Genomic DNA, 16090 nt, shown 5'->3' with positions numbered 1-16090 from the left:
GCAACATCATTTAAATCATAAATCTGACTCAGAACAGCAAATCAAACACGCCCCCACATATTCCTGTACTTCATTCATTCACTCATTTATTCAATCAGTAACTAATGCCCTCTATATAGAAGTAAAATAGACATTAAACTGTATTAAACTTAAGTGAGTGCCATCAGGCACTTAATAAGAGAACGCTTATACTAGATAATTATAAACCATACATGAAACATGTTATGTTCTAAATGAAAGGCATTGTTCTAACGAAATATAAAACCTGGAAGAATAAATACAACATATATACACCTAACAGAATTTAAACATTAATTCATACTTAGTGAATGCTATAAATTTTTTTGTAATATAGCAGATATAAGATTTAAAAAAAAAAAAAAAAAAAGGAGGTCATCTTATTCCCACCTTTAAACTAAAGCAAAATCTAAATAAATAAAAATGGCATCTCAACATAGTGGCATAGGGTTTGAGCTTTTCTATTGGGAAAAAGGAACCATACTTCCCATTCTAGAAAAAATTGTTTTCTCTCACTCTGCCTTACTGTTTTTCAGTATCTTCTACCTCATGCTATTCTCCTGAGTTACCTCCCTCTGTACAGCCTACCAGTCTAATACGCTTTTTGGCATAAGGGGGAAAGTCAAATGCCTTCTTAGCATATTTTTTCCTAAGAACACATTTAATCATAACTGTGTTGCTCTTTTTAAGAAACAATCCTTAAGAATTAACTGAATGAACAAAGTGATGGGAACTACCAGATTAAACTATTTACCAGAAACATTCTAAATTTCAGGGAGGGGGGAGGATATTTAAGCAAAAACAGTAACTAGCAAAACCTAAAAGGATTATTTTTTCAAAAATATGTATATCAATGCATGTCCTTGATTTACACCTGGTTTTGCCCTGAAATGGGGGAAAGCCCAGATAACAACTCTTCAAAAAGGTTAAATATAATTTCCTCCAGTTGCTTTTTGAAACCTACATACATAATGACATTTGTTAGTTGAGTCTCCACATATGCCCTGCAAAAAAGTGGTAAACATTCTCAAAGATGATGCAAACTGCAGGTATGCAACAGGAAATGCTAAAAAGTATACTATTTATACAGTGTTGAAAGCTCTCAGGGAGATGATTCAAAAGTATTTTAAAACTATTCTTTGAAACTTGAAGTGCATTTAGCACCAAAACACAGATTTTATAAATATGAATGATAAACTTTATATAAGTTATGAATTGCATATATCTTGTCATTTTTGAAAATTGTTTTGCTGGAAGACAATGTGATTATGCAGCACCTTCTTTTTATTTTTTTTTGCCCTCCATATCAACATAGAAGAATTCAGAGGGGAAAAAGTTAAAGCTGATCCATTTAAGTAACTTTGATACAAGCACATCCAATTTTCTCTCCACACCCAGAGTAAAAAGGGTGGAGGCAGAAAGAGAAGAAAAGAGGAGCATTAACAAAATGGAAAGTAAGATTGTAGACAGAAGAAACATGTGGGCTCTTCTCCCACAGAACGGAAATGGCAACAATGATATATACATAAAAGGTCAAAAACATGAGCCATGCACCATGGTTAGAAAATGGAAGGTTATTTAGTGAGTCAGGCACTGCCACCCAGCTCCAGTACCAACATTTACCACCATTACCACAGACAATGGAAGATGGCTGCTGGACTGCTCCTCATTAGGAAGTTCAGTGTAGTATCTGCTATCCAAGATGCTATTCTTAAGGGCTTTGGCTAAGGGCTGTAACAATGAAGTATAATTCAGAGTTACAAACCAGCCTGGGCAACATAGCAAAACACTATCTCTAAAAAATTAAAAATTAAAAAATAAGCTGGGGGTTGTGGGTCACACCACTAGCCTCAGCTACTCAAGAGGCTGAGGCAGGAGGATAGCTTGAGCCCAGGAGTTCGAGGCTACAGTGAGCTACAATCATGCCACCTCACTCCAGCCTGAGACAGAGCAAGACTCTGTCTCAAAAGAAAAAACAGAAAGAAAGGGCGGAGAGGAGATGGGAGGGGAGGGAAGGGGACAGGGAGAGGAGGGAGAGGGAGGGCAGGGCAGATGGAATGGGAGGGGAGATAGGACAAAAGGTGAGATGGGAGGTGGGAGAGGGGAGGGGGAGATGGGAAGGGAGGGGAGAGAGGAGAGGAGGGGAGGAGAGGGAAGAATGACATTGCACTTTTTCTTTATTCACCTGAAAGATGTTTTCCAGAGGAAAAGGGAGGGGAGGGGGAGGAGGAGGGGAGAAGGCAGAGGGGAGAGGAGGGGAGGGGAGAGGAGAGGAGGGGAGAGGAGGGAAGAATAGGTCTGTAGACCATGGCTCACAACCCACATCTCCACAGTCGAGTTGACACACTTAAAGCACGTACTGTTTGGCAGGTACACAGCAAGTTTTCAGGATATGTGCTCCCTTCCCTATGTCCCCCTTTCATTCTTTTTTTTTTTTCACTCAAATTTTTACCTAACAATAAGATCCAAGACATTTAAAACTACACTGTTCCCAGGACCAATAAGAAAGGCTGCCAATTTAAGTTTTAATACAGTGGTTTTGGATACTGTACATTGATATGGGTGACCTCTGATGGTCTCTTTTACACCTACGGAAAACATCGTTCAGGTGAATAAAGAGAAAGTGCAAAGTGTACTTTGTGCAAAGATGTCTGGACACAGTGTCACTATATTTGGATCCTGGTCATGGCTCTACCAATCATGTGCTCTACGGCAAATTACAGTTGCCCTGGACCTTGGCTTCCTCATGTGGGAATCAAGACCAGCCTGGCTAACTGAGGTCAGTTCAAGACCAGCCTGGCTAACATGGTGAAACCCTGTCTCTACTAAAAATATAAAAATTAGCTAGGCATCTGATGGCAGACGCCTGTAATCCCAGCTACTTGGGAGGCTGAGGCAGGAGAATTGTTTGAACCCAGGAGGAAGAGGTTGCAGTGAGCCAAGATCATGCCATTGCACTCCTGCCTGGGTGACAGAACGAGACTTTGTCTCCAAAAAGAAAATCAGAATACTGCACTAGACCAAGATACTTTCTGGCTTTAAAACTGTAATCTATTGTCTAAGTATTGCTTGAAATTCAACTGGGCTAGGCATTATAAAAGACAAAAAGAATGAGTATGAGGTCCACCTAAATATAAAGAACTGGCAAGCTACCTGGACAGAAAAGAGACAGATACATTACAATTAATTAATGGGAGCTATTCATGTATATAACATAAGCTCTATGATAGAAACATTATATAATAATATAAAAAGATACACTATATAATAAAATAAAAATACCTTCCCTAAAACAATGAGGGATAAAAGAAGCTGTAGAAATAGCCTGAACTAAGAAGAGAAGCAGAACGTAAGTTTGCAAGCCTCCTGTACCTCATGTTTAAAATGCAGATAATAATACCTAATATGTATTTGTCAAAACACAAAGGGGATAAATTATATGATCTCTTAAGGGTCTACTGAGAGCCAATATCATATATTCTATAGTAGGATACAGATAACAAAAATTTAAAAGCTGAAAAGACAATCTTATTGTGGGGAAAAAACTAATTAGAGAGGTGAGGAGGAGAATTAATTGAGAATACTTTGAAATTTTTAGTATGGCACCCAACCAAGATCCTTCACAATGTGGTCCCAACTTTCCTTTCTAGCCTTATTTCCCACATCCCACCACCACCAAATCTCACATTTTCAGGGGGCTATTTATCATACCCTGATTTTGGTCCCAAATAACTGAAAATAAGCAAATGTGACTTAAAACCAAATGGATCAAAACAGAGATATGAAAATTCCCCTGCTTCCTTAGTTCTTGCGACTTCCCTGTAACTTGACAGAATATTTAAACATATCTAAAGGGAGAATGCACCCATCCAGAAGGTATGGGAAATACAGGTGAGGCTGATCAGGAAAGAAATCCAAGAAGTGACCTAGGCAAATGCTGACAAAGTCAAACTAAGCTACCATGAGAGGGAAAGTGGTGGCTGACTTGACTCCAATAACATAGTTTCCTTGGCAAAGATATTCCTATAGTGGGTAAGATTGCCTCAAGCTAACTGAGGCGAGAGATACTTCTTCAAACAAATATCCTTCCTGGTTCTCTTTCCATGTTCAACCTGTGGTCTTCCAGTAATGTGACTTCCCATGTATCTTGCCAGGAGAGAAGGAGCACAACGGTCAGAAACGCTGAGTAAACTTGACAGCTGTATTTCTCAATCAATTGACCTCCATATTAATAACCTGGCTTCCCAAGAATCCTGTCTACAGGAAGACAGGGAGGAAGTGTAATGATTTGTCAAGTTAAGCAATCCAATCTACTTGACAGTTGTATTTCTCATTGGAAATTAATAAACTGACACACCAACAAACTATATATATAAATATATAGATATCCATATATCAGTTTCCAAGATCTTGGTTAATGTAAGCCCACTCCTGAGACAGACCCACTCCCAATGGGCTCAGCCAATCAGGTGTCTGAAAGTATAAGGTCAAACACCAGACTTGAACTGGGATGATTCAGCCAAGGGAAGGTCAGTCACTTGAGGCCTATCAGCAGCAATACACCACTTTGCATGGCCTTGCAACAAATGCCTTTAACATTCACACTACAAAATATGGCATACATATCTGTAAGTTCATTCCTGTATTCACACAACATTTCCTTTTTCAAGAACGCCCTCGGCCAGGTGCGGTGGCTCACGCCTGTAATCCCAGAACTTTGGGAGGCTGAGGTGGGCAGATCACGAGTCAGGATATCAAGACCATCCTCGCTAATACGGTGAAACCCCACCTCTACTAAAAACACAAAAAAATTAGCCGGAGGTGGTAGCACGCGCCTGTAATCCCAGCTACTCGGGAGGCTGGGCAGGAGAATTGCTTGAACATGGGAGGTGGAGGTTGCAGTGAACCGAGATCGCACCACACAGCACTCCAGCCTGGCGACAGGGCGAGACTCCGTCTCAAAAATAAAAATGCCCTCCTCCCACCCCTTCTCTAACTGTAGACCTCCTCCTCTTCCTTTAAGGCTACAGCTCAAATGTCCATTCTTATGTCACATCTTCCCCAATTACTCAGGTAAAATTAATCACATCCCTAGCAACCTAGGCACACCACCTTCTGCCAGTACTCTCAAATCAGAGTGGAGAATCCAGTTTGACTCATTCCATCAACTGCTCACCTCCCCAACAAGGCCCACACATTCATCTATATTCACAGCTCCTATCATGGCCCCCTGTATGCTCTAAGTGTTCACTAAGAGTTGAGAAGTAGAAGTTAAAGAGCTGGAATACGTAAAGAATTTGAGGTGAAGTAATTCTATAAAGGGAGAAAATAACCAGCTAAGAATGTGAGAAAGTAGGACTAGATGAGGTCATTGTGAGAAGAGAACAAGGTCAAGAGCAGAGTTCACTGTGGAGGGTTACTGGAGAAAATGATGGAAAGGAAATTTATGACCAAATAATTGAAGACACTAAAAGGTTAATAAAGGGGTATAAATGGATTAACTAGCAAAAGGAAGCCAAAGTAAGTTCTTAGAAAGAGGGGTAACATCCAGAATTTGAAAAATGGCAAACAAAAAGTGGTTGTAAAAAAGAATCAGAGCTTGGGAGCCAGGGCTGAAATCACTACCCCACAGCCCCATCACACTTAACTTCTGTAAGCCTCAATTTCCTTATACATAAAATTTTCCTTACCTATAGATATAACAATATCTACTTTGCATGGTAGTTTTGAAGATTAGATGGTATTTAGATCAGTGACTGAGACATTGTACCAATTGATAGTAGCTGCCACTGTGATTGGTTTTACAAACATTAATCTAGCAATGTAAGTAAAGTGAATTAAAGGAGGACTGGAAGTTGAAAGGTATCTTAAGAGGAAATTGCGATAGTCACTTGCTTTGGGCACAGGTATAATCTTAAATTCACTTTACCTTGGCCTTAGTAATGGCTTTACCCTTAATCAGCAATGATACCTCAGGCAAGTCACTACTACTTTCAGTACGTATTTCCCCATCTGCAGACTGAGTTAATAAACTCTGACCTTCTTATTTCACAAATTTGTTGTACGGGTTATTTTAACTCAAGAAAAAAATACATTTGAAAGTGTTTCACAAACTATAAGGTACTTTAGGGAAAAGAAAGAAATGAAGAACACTGGGCAATTTTAGAAAATATTTTCAGGAAAGATTCAAGGACATTAGAGGTATTGGAAAGTAAGGGACATGGCATAAGAGACACCACACTAAAAATGTCAAGGTATTAAAATAATGCTTCTTTAAAAGAAACACAGAAATTTAGAGGGAAAAAAATACTCTGAAGGAGATGATTTGGGATCTATTCTAAGATGAAAGTGCAGGACTAGAGTTTAGGTGATAGGCAATGATGGGAAATGGAACTCTGTGAATCACCAGCAATATCTACCAGGGTGAGAGAATTATGATTTATCTATGATACAAATGCTAAACAAGAATAACTAAAGTTATTATAAGATTCAAAATGGAATAAGTAAACGCCTAGCAAAGGCAAAGTACAAACCCACCTTAACACCTCAGAGACAGGTATTACCAGAAGAAGAGTGGGCAGCAGAGACTTCAAAGGAAAGTGCTCGTGTAGCTGAAAAGCCAAGGTCATGTGACATTAGCATGTCAAGGAGATTGAGAACTGCAAAAAATAACCCCCTACATTCAGCTAGATGTGCTCACCAGTGACCTTCACGAGTACAGTTCCAGTACAGAGGTGGGACAAAAGCCAGATTGCAAGGAGTTAATCATAATTCTATGATCCTAACAAGAAAAAGCAGTTGCCAGTAAACTGAAGGTGAAATTCACAGATAAGAGAAAAGCACATTTAATAATTGAAAGGGGACAAACTTTATCTCAAGAAAGCTTCTTAGGATTTTTAACACTTCCACAGGAGAAACAGAACTATGGTTTTTCAAAATCTCCCGAAAGTTATATATAAGTAGTAAAATAGATGAAAATTTTCCTGCAACCGAAAGACAAAAAAAGAGAGAGGTGAGTTAGCCCTAACAGTGATCTAAATATCTGATTACAATTCATTCACATGCTCTAAATAAGGTATTTCAATACATTACACTTACTAACAACTGTAGTGCTATGGACTGACTGTGTCTCTCAAAATTCATGTTAAACCCTTATCCCTAGTGTGATGATATTTGAAGGTGGGGCCAATGGGAGGTGATACAGTTTGAATATTTGTTCCCTCTAAATATCATGCTGAAATTTGATTCCCAATATTGGAGGTACTGGAGGTGTTGGAGGTGGGGCCTGATGGGACGAGTTTGGATCAGGAAATCAGATCCCTCATGAATGACTTGGGGGCCATTCTCATGGTAATGAGTGAGTTCTCCTTCTATAAACTCCCCACAAGAACTGATTGTTACAAATAGCCTAATGGTTTCCTCCCTTCTTTCTTCCTCCCTCTAACGCCTGCTCCCTTTCTTCTGCCATAAGTGGTAGTTCCCTGAAGCCCTCACCAGAAGCAGATGCTGGTGCCATGTTTCTTGTACAGCCTGCAGAACTGGGAGCCAAATAAAGCTCATTTCTTTCTAAACTACCCAGACCCAGGTATTCCTTTATAGCAATGCACAATAGACTAAGGCAGGAGTATTTAGGATTTGAGGGAGGAGTCCTCATGAATGGGGCTAGTGCCCTTATAAAAGATGCCAAAGAATTTCTTTCCTCTCTGCTCTCTGCTACGTGGCAATACAATGAGAAGGTGGCCATCTGCTAACCAGGAAGCAAGCCCTCACCAGACAAAGGATGTGCTAGCCACTTTGATCTTGGATTTCCCAGTCTCCAGAACTGTAAGAAATAAATATCTGTTGTTTAAACCACCCAGTTGAGGATGTATTTGTTATATAACAGCCTAAACTGACCAAAAAATATAGACAAGTCAAGGTAACCTTTGTGGGAATGAATAAATTATACATTACTAAAAAGAGTAGTTAAATAATATTACCATGTTATAATTATTAAGTAAACATTCTTTTCTAATGGCCCCAAATTTCCATTTCTTTTGTTTTTTTTTTTTGTTTTTGCTTTTGATTTTTTTGACTCTTGCTCTGTCGCCCAGACTGGAGTGCAATGGCACGATCTTGGCTCACTACAACCTTCACCTCCCAGGTTCAAGTGATTCTTCTGCCCCAGCCTCCCGAGTAGCTGGGATTACAGGCACCCGCCATCATGTCCAGCTAATTTTTGTATTTTTGTAGAGACAGGCTTTCCCCATGTTGGCCAGACTGGTCCTGATCTCCTGACCTCAGGTGATCCGCCCGCCTCAGCCTCCCAAACTGCTGGGATTACAGGCAGGAGCCACCGCACCCAGCCCCCAAGTTTCCATGTCTTAAAGCCTATATAAATCTACATAAGATATTACAAATGTCTTTTTGAGTTTCCATTCATAATATACACTAACCGATATTTGATTTAAATAAGCACTCACAGTTACTTTTAATTCATTTAAAAGTGAAATATAATCCCAAAAGATCATTTTTAAATAATAATAATTCCAAAAACCATAACGGGAGAAGCTGAGTAAAACTCCCCCTAGAATCTTAAGGGTCCTAGGATGTTGCTTGATGCAGTTCTTCAAAAGAAAAGAGAAAGAGAAAAACAGATTCTGCTTGTACCCCAACTGCCAAAACTTTTGTCCTAATTTCACAACCGTGAATGATACCAAGTTAATTTTTAAACGTTTTTATTTTTTGCATAGTAAAATGTTACACCAAACTAATAATATATAAATACAGACATAATCCAAAAATACCATTTGGGTCAAGTTTTATCCTTCTCACCCCAAAAATCTATGGTCAAAAGTACTAATTATAAATAACTGATTATATATAGTTGGCTCTTTTTGCTTTCCAAGATATGGAAGGGGTTCTAATGAAACATGCCAAAATAAAACGACCTAAGAAAAATATACAACAGGCCAGAAAAATCCAAATTTCCCTGATTCTGACTAAGGTCCAGAAGGAAAGAACACTAAACTAGAAGTTAGGAACTCTGGTTTTAGTCCAGTCCACACGGAAAAACCAGTTAATTGCTATGCTATCCAACTTCCGCATTTAGTAAAAAAAAAAAAACTCACCTACTCCACCTACTTCCAAAACTGTTATAATCACAAAATAAAACAGCGTATATAAGAAATATAATTACATTTGTGAAGCATTATAATTTTAATACACAGAGAGTGTCACAAATACAAGGCAGTAACTATTAATCATTATTTTATAGTTTGATGGGTTATTTTAATTAATCTATATATTATATGCTTAACAGATTTTTTAATATTATAATACCACATTTTATTATTTCAATTATTCTCTGAACGCTAATGGACATACTTAGTTATGAATGTCTATACAGTAAAATGCTGATTATCCAGTCACTTAGGATTTCTACATTGTTTAGAAAGTGGTCTCCCAGAAATAGGAATGCTTTTACACTGTTGGTGGGAGTGTAAATTAGTTCAACCATTGTGGAAGACAGTGTGGCAATTCCTCAAGGATCTAGAACCAGAAATACCACCTGACCCAGCAATCTCATTACTGGGCATATACCCAAAGGATTATAAATCATTCTACTATGAAGATACACGCACATGTATGTTTACTGCAGCGTAATTTACAATAATTGCAGCAAAGACTTGAAACCAACCCAAATGCCCATCAATGATAGACTGGATAAAGAAAACATGGTGCATATAAACCATGGAATACTCTGCAGCCATAAAAAAGAATGAGTTAATGTCCTTTGCAGGGACATGGATGAATCTGGAAACTATCATGCTCAGCAAACTAACACAGGAACAGAAAACCAAACACCACATGTTCTCACTCATAAGTGGGAGTTGAACAGCGAGAACACATGGACCACAGGGAGGGGAACATCACATACTAGGGCCTGCTGGGGGTGGGGGGCAAGGGTAGGGAGAGCACGAGTACAAATACCTAACGCATGTGGGGCTTAAAACCTAGACGATGGGTTGATATGGGACAGCAAACCACCACTGCACATGTATACCTTTGTAACAAACCTGCACGTTCTGCCCATGTATCCCAGAACTTAAAGTAAAACAAAAAAAATTAAAAAATAAAAAGAAGGTGATCTTCCAAGAAAAGATAGTAACAGTTAAATGCAAATTGGATAAAAGATATCTCTTAGCTACTCTTAAAAGATCTCGTAGGAAAGATAAGTTTAAATAATAAATTTAAGATTACTACTATTTACTTACATTTCCTTGAGCAGAGTTCACTTTCTCTAATTAAAGATTACAAGTTCTTAATATTTTCTCTTATGTCTAAAATCACTCCCACCTATTACACAACTAATTCTTATTAGTTTTTTCCCCCAGTAAAACAAAACTACATAAATGTACTTCTCTTTTTGGTCTTTCAAGCAAATTTTCACAGGAAGGGTAAGTGTAAAGATTTCTTTATATTTTTAAGCAGAAGTTTGGTCTATTCCGCAAATAAAGTAACTCCATGGAAATAGCTGTTAGATAAAATCATCATATCATAAAACATGACAGTAGTCACAAGCATTTGAAAAGCACTTGAAGTGTGGCCCTATTTGCTCACACTCTAGAAATAAACATATAATCCATGCTGCTTTCTTAATCACTAAAATCTAAATACTGAACAGCTCGGCTTCTGATATTCTTTCACCAGCATACAGAAGGAACCAGACTAGCCATTTGAGAATTAGTTTAAGAATTATCCATTTCAGAGGACTGGGTCTCAGAGTACAGTCTTAAAGCCAAATGTAAATCTAGAGTAAAGAAATTTTACTTCTCAGTAACTTTCCTACATAAAGACTGATAAATCACCAGTAAAATTCAGAGTAGACAATAATCTAACGCTGAAGGTAGTGAGCAAAACTGCGAAGAAGTTTAAAAAACATTTCAGTACTTTTTTCTACAGGGCTCTTTCCAGAATGCTCCCTGCTCCCCCACCACTATGGCTTTTCCCTCAATCTCTACAAGTTTACCCCCCTCCCTTTAAAAAACTGTACTGAGCAAGTCAGGTAATATCTATAGGGAAGGAAAATGAAACAAACTATTCTACTAACTTTGCCTCAACCTGAATCTCTTGTTTAAAGTCTCTGACAATCAATAATCTTAGTTGAAAGAGAAGTCTAAAAAACTTACAAATGAAGCTCCTACATACCCCTCCCTGATCCCATGCCCCTCCTTCTTTCCCAAAGGTAACCACTTTGCTGACATATATGTGTATCATTTCTACCACTGACTATTTAAACATTCTCTATATGTGATTGCTTTTATAGAATGAAACTCCATAAGCCCACAAGCTGTGTCTGATATTGTTCTCTATGTAGCATCTATTAATCAGCATACTGTAATCATTCAAATGCTACAAATAACTCCAAAGAAAAATTAATATTTAGTGAAACTAAATAGAACCATATATTGTCACAACAGGGGAAAAAAAAAACAAATTTCTTCCCCATCTATGAAACTCAGTTATGCATCTATTGTATAAAGTTAATCCAAAAATTAAAATCACTGAAAATGTGGGTTTTAATTTAAAATACTGATTGTTTAAAATACCAAACAAAATTTAGGTTTGAAAAAATACATCTTTTATCCAAACAATTCCCTATAAACTCGGCAATTATAATTTATTCTGATTTTTGTTTCACTACATTAGATGCTATTTTTCCATATTCCCTAAGCAGCAACAAATAACACTATGCATGAGGACTGATCTAATTACATGCCAAAAAAGACAGACCAGCACCCTCACACTCCACACTCCCCTCTGTGGCTCCTTCATACCCCATATGTTGCTAATAAAACTGCTTGAATCATACCTATGAGACAGTTTTACTGACACAGTATCAGGCCTCTGGGTTCCTCACAAGGCAAACTATACTACCAGAACTGTTACAAATGCTAATTTTAAGACTGAGGCAAATGGAAACCTACATTATATATGTGTGTGTGTGTGTGTGCATGCGTGTATGTATGTGTGCATGCGCGCGCGTGGTGTGTGTGTGCATACACAGGCACAGATATACTTTGGGGCATTAAAAACTTGCATTAAAATCACAATTTCATTATTTGATTCTTTAACCTTTAAAATTCCCATTTTAGCTATAAAGACATAGAAGGTTCTGACATCTGAATTGCATGAAATTTGAGAAACAGAAAGCCACACAATTTTTTATATTGTTAATATGATCAATTCAAAGATCTGACTGGTAGAAAATAATGACAGCAAGAATTCCTAGTAATAATTATTTTAAAATACTAAAAGGAAGGGAAAACAATGGAACATTGAAGCAACAATCAGAAATGTACATACCTACTAAACTGATAAATAATCCAGTATTTATGTACCTTTCTACTTCAGAAAACTCCAACACTTTCATCTCATGTATATTCAAATTCACCACATGAAATATTTTCTTATAAAACATGAACGCTGAAATGAAATGATTAAAAGCTAAAAAAAAACCAAAAAGGTCTGTAAATACTGATATTACAGGAAATGTTCAATTAGATCAAGACAAACGCATTCTCACTTTTTTCTGGAAAATTTCTCCAGGGGACTCCTCCCTAAGATGTTATTCCAACATGACCTCAATTAATCCTCAGGGAACAAGACTTCTTTTAACAAGCTGGCATATGTACAAAAGGGGTATGACAATTTCTACTCTCCTCTAAACTGTGACGGCAACAAATAAAAAACAGGAAACAAAGCTGCTGGTTCAAGTACTAACCTTTCATAGGATGGTCTGACCATTATCTCAGGGCTCAAAATGCCCAATCAACACCACAAGGCAGGGGAGAGAAAAGAACTCAAGTTCAGAAGGTTTGAAGGAGTGCTCTAAGGACTGGTCTCCTAAGGAGTAAATTCATGATCAAGAACACACACCAGTGCTGAAACATAAGAGTTGTGCCTTGAAGTAAAACATATGACAAGGACATAAATTACTGGATGTAACCATTTATTGGAAGGGAATTTATTGAATTTAAATTATAGAATTCTGGAGTGGGCAGGAATTTGAGGGTCACAACCCTCTCCAAACACAAGACTTCATATAACTTTCTTCTTAGGGCCAATGGCCCAGTGTGACATTGTGATAGTAAGAAATATACGGCCGAGTGTGGTGGCTCACGCCTGTAACCAGAGCACTTTGGGAGGCCGAGGTGGGTGAACCACAAGGTCAAGAGATCAAGACCATCCTGGCCAACATGGTGAAACCCCATCTCTACTAAAAACATAAAAATTAGCTGGGCGTGATGGCACACATCTGTAGTCCCAGCTACTCAGGAGGCTGAGGCAGGAGAACTGCCTGAACCTGGGAGGCAGAGGTTGCAGTCAGCCAAGATCAGACAGAGCAAGATTCCGTCTCAAAAAAACAAAAAAAAAAGAAAGAAATATATATTTGTTCTCCAACCATGGTTCCTGGCATAGAGCTCCTAGAGCCCTTGTGATTTCCTAAGTAATAGGGGCACTAGCACAATCTTGTTCTATTTGGTCTTTGACCTCAGTTCCTGACAGAGTTCCTAAGACTTTTGTAATTTCCTGAGTGATAGGAGAATCTTGACACAGTTTCTAAATCTCTTGGAATTTCCTGTGTGATAGGAGCATGTATTGTTCTAATGAGGTGACTCTTAGTAGGCTCCTGGATACCCTCAAGACGGGGGCTGGGTGCCAGGATACAAACCATGTGATTAGTGGGCTGGAACTTTCAGCCCCATCCCCTGACCTTTTGGGAGGTGATGGGGTCTGAACGTTGATTGAGTTTATCACCAATGACCAATGATGTAATCAATCATGACTATATAATGAACCTCCATAAAAACCCCAAAGGGGTTCAGTTCGAGGAGTTTCCAGGTTGCTGAACGCATGGAGATACTGGGAAGGTGGTATGCCTAGAGAGGGCATGCAAGCTCTGCACCCCACCAGACTTGTCCTATGCATCTCTTTCCTCTCTAGCTGCTGGTCCATACTTTTTGTGACATCCTTTATAATAACCCAGGAAACATAAGTGTTTCCCTGAGTTCCATAAGCCCTCCTAGCAAATTAAACCTGAGGAGTAGGTCATGGGAACCCTGATTTATATCTTATACCCAGTCAATCAGAAGCACAGATCACAACCAGGGACTTGCGACTGGCATCTGAAGGTGGGTTGTGGGGAGCAGTACTGCGGGACTGAGCCCTTAGCTGTAGAATCTGACCCTATCTCCAGGTGGATGGGGTCAGAATTGAATTCAATTATCGGACACCCAGTTGCTGTCTAATGGAAAAATGTGGTGTTAACAGTGTTGAGTGCTGTATGAGAGTAAGAAAAAATACTGTTTTTTTTCCTTTACACTCAACATGTTTGGGAAAACTCACCATGATGAAGAGCTAAAAATTCAACCCTTGGAACATTCCTTCGAAGTCTTGAATGGCCGGGCGCAGTGGCTCTAGCCTGTAATCCCAGCACTTTGGGAGGCCGAGGCAGGTGGATCATGAAGTCAGAAGATCCAGACCATCCTGGCTAATAAGATGAAACTCCATCTCTCCTAAAAATACAAAAAAATTAGCTGGGCGTGGTGGCGGGTGCCTGTAATCCCAACTACTTGGGAGGCTGAGGCAGGCGAATCACTTGAACCCGGGAGGTGGAGGTTGCAGTGAGCCAAGATTGCGCCACTGCACTCCAGCCTGGGCAACAGAGTGAGACTCGGTCTCAAAAAAAAAAAAAAAAAAAAAAAAAGCCTTGAATGTTAGTATGCTATTTCTGCCTAAGCCCTCTTCCCTGTCAGGGACATTGGCCTGTCTACTTAGACTTCAAAATCTGACCTATTCCATCAGACTCAGACTTTGACTTTGTCCACTAGACTCTAAGTGTCCTCTTACATGTCAGACCTTCTAAATATAATTATGACCCTGGTCTGTTACCACCTCAGGTCAGTTCCCAGAACCATCTGCCCTCATCTATGAAACAGCACAAATACCACCATTCCCACTGCCTACTGCTCAGTCTTAACAGCCCCATGATTGCAGGGAAGCTTAACGCTTAAGGAATCCATCCTGGCCTCACCAGTCCAACAACCTATTCCAATTCACATATCTATACTAGCATTTGCTTGGCTGTTACTTTACCAGGGCACAAGACCACCTGAGATTCTGATAAAAACTACAGATCTTCTCCTCTGAAGAAGGCCTGAATATATATACATAGTTGTAAATAATTTCACAGAGTTCCCATGAATCCTAAGAACTCTTGCTAATTATAACAGGGACTCTCATATTTAAAAAATTAAATACATATTCCACACACACACATACACAGACACACATGCACACATGAGGAGAAATTTTATTTATGTCTATAGTGGTATGTAAAGCCATGCCTTTTTCAGTATTTCTCAAATCAGAAAAGTTCTAGCATGAAGTAAGGCAGACAATAGGTACCCACTAGCTACATGTACAGTACATGAAATGTGGCTAGTACCACATGTTTAAATGATACTCTGGATATACTGGGTTAAACTAAACATATTATTAAAATTTATTTCAAATATTTATTTTTACTTTTTTTAATGTGGCTATGTTAAAAATTAAAAATTAAAATTATACACATGGCTTGCATTATATTTCTATTAGACAGTACTAGTCTACAGAACCGTAAAACAGATACTATACTTCATGAAAACTTTACCTTCATCCCAACTCTACTTTAATATATGAACACCACCATAAATGTGTTCAAAGTAATATAAATTATTTACATTTGCAAAAGTTTTGCATGGATCTAGGTTTTAAGATATCAATTCAACAAGAATATATACTTGTCTTCTGATGGGCAAAAATGAGCAAACCTGACAGCCTGACAGGAATGCTGTATCCACATACCCTAATGCAAAACTGTGAAGCTAAAAAAAGAGTCACAAGACATTCTTAAAAATCAACTTTATATACTATAAGCTACATAAACACAAGAGAATCTATTTAGAGTCTTACACTGTTTTAATAATTGGGCTTCACCTACAAAATATTTTTTTTCTTTACTAGAGAACTTCCCTCCTATCAA

General features: G+C 38.5%; 1 protein-coding gene across 4 annotated transcripts in view; it reads right to left on the bottom strand.

The window, feature by feature from the left end:
* GTDC1 (glycosyltransferase like domain containing 1) overlaps positions 1-16090 on the bottom strand; it is a 388102-nt gene that overhangs the window by 319378 nt on the left and 52634 nt on the right. For 2 of the 4 annotated variants that reach the window (XM_030916923.1, XM_010353831.2), the window contains one exon: positions 14410-14579. The exons of the other annotated variants lie outside the window; for them this stretch is intronic. The gene's annotated coding sequence lies outside the window, so the exon portion shown is untranslated. The remainder of the gene's footprint in view (positions 1-14409; positions 14580-16090) is intronic. 4 annotated transcript variants of the gene reach the window in all.

Source organism: Rhinopithecus roxellana, chromosome 14 (genome assembly GCF_007565055.1).
Source record: "Rhinopithecus roxellana isolate Shanxi Qingling chromosome 14, ASM756505v1, whole genome shotgun sequence".
Classification (NCBI taxonomy): Eukaryota; Metazoa; Chordata; class Mammalia; order Primates; family Cercopithecidae; genus Rhinopithecus; species Rhinopithecus roxellana.
Note: the sequence above shows the minus strand (reverse complement) of the source record. Positions and strands in the feature narration are given on the sequence as shown.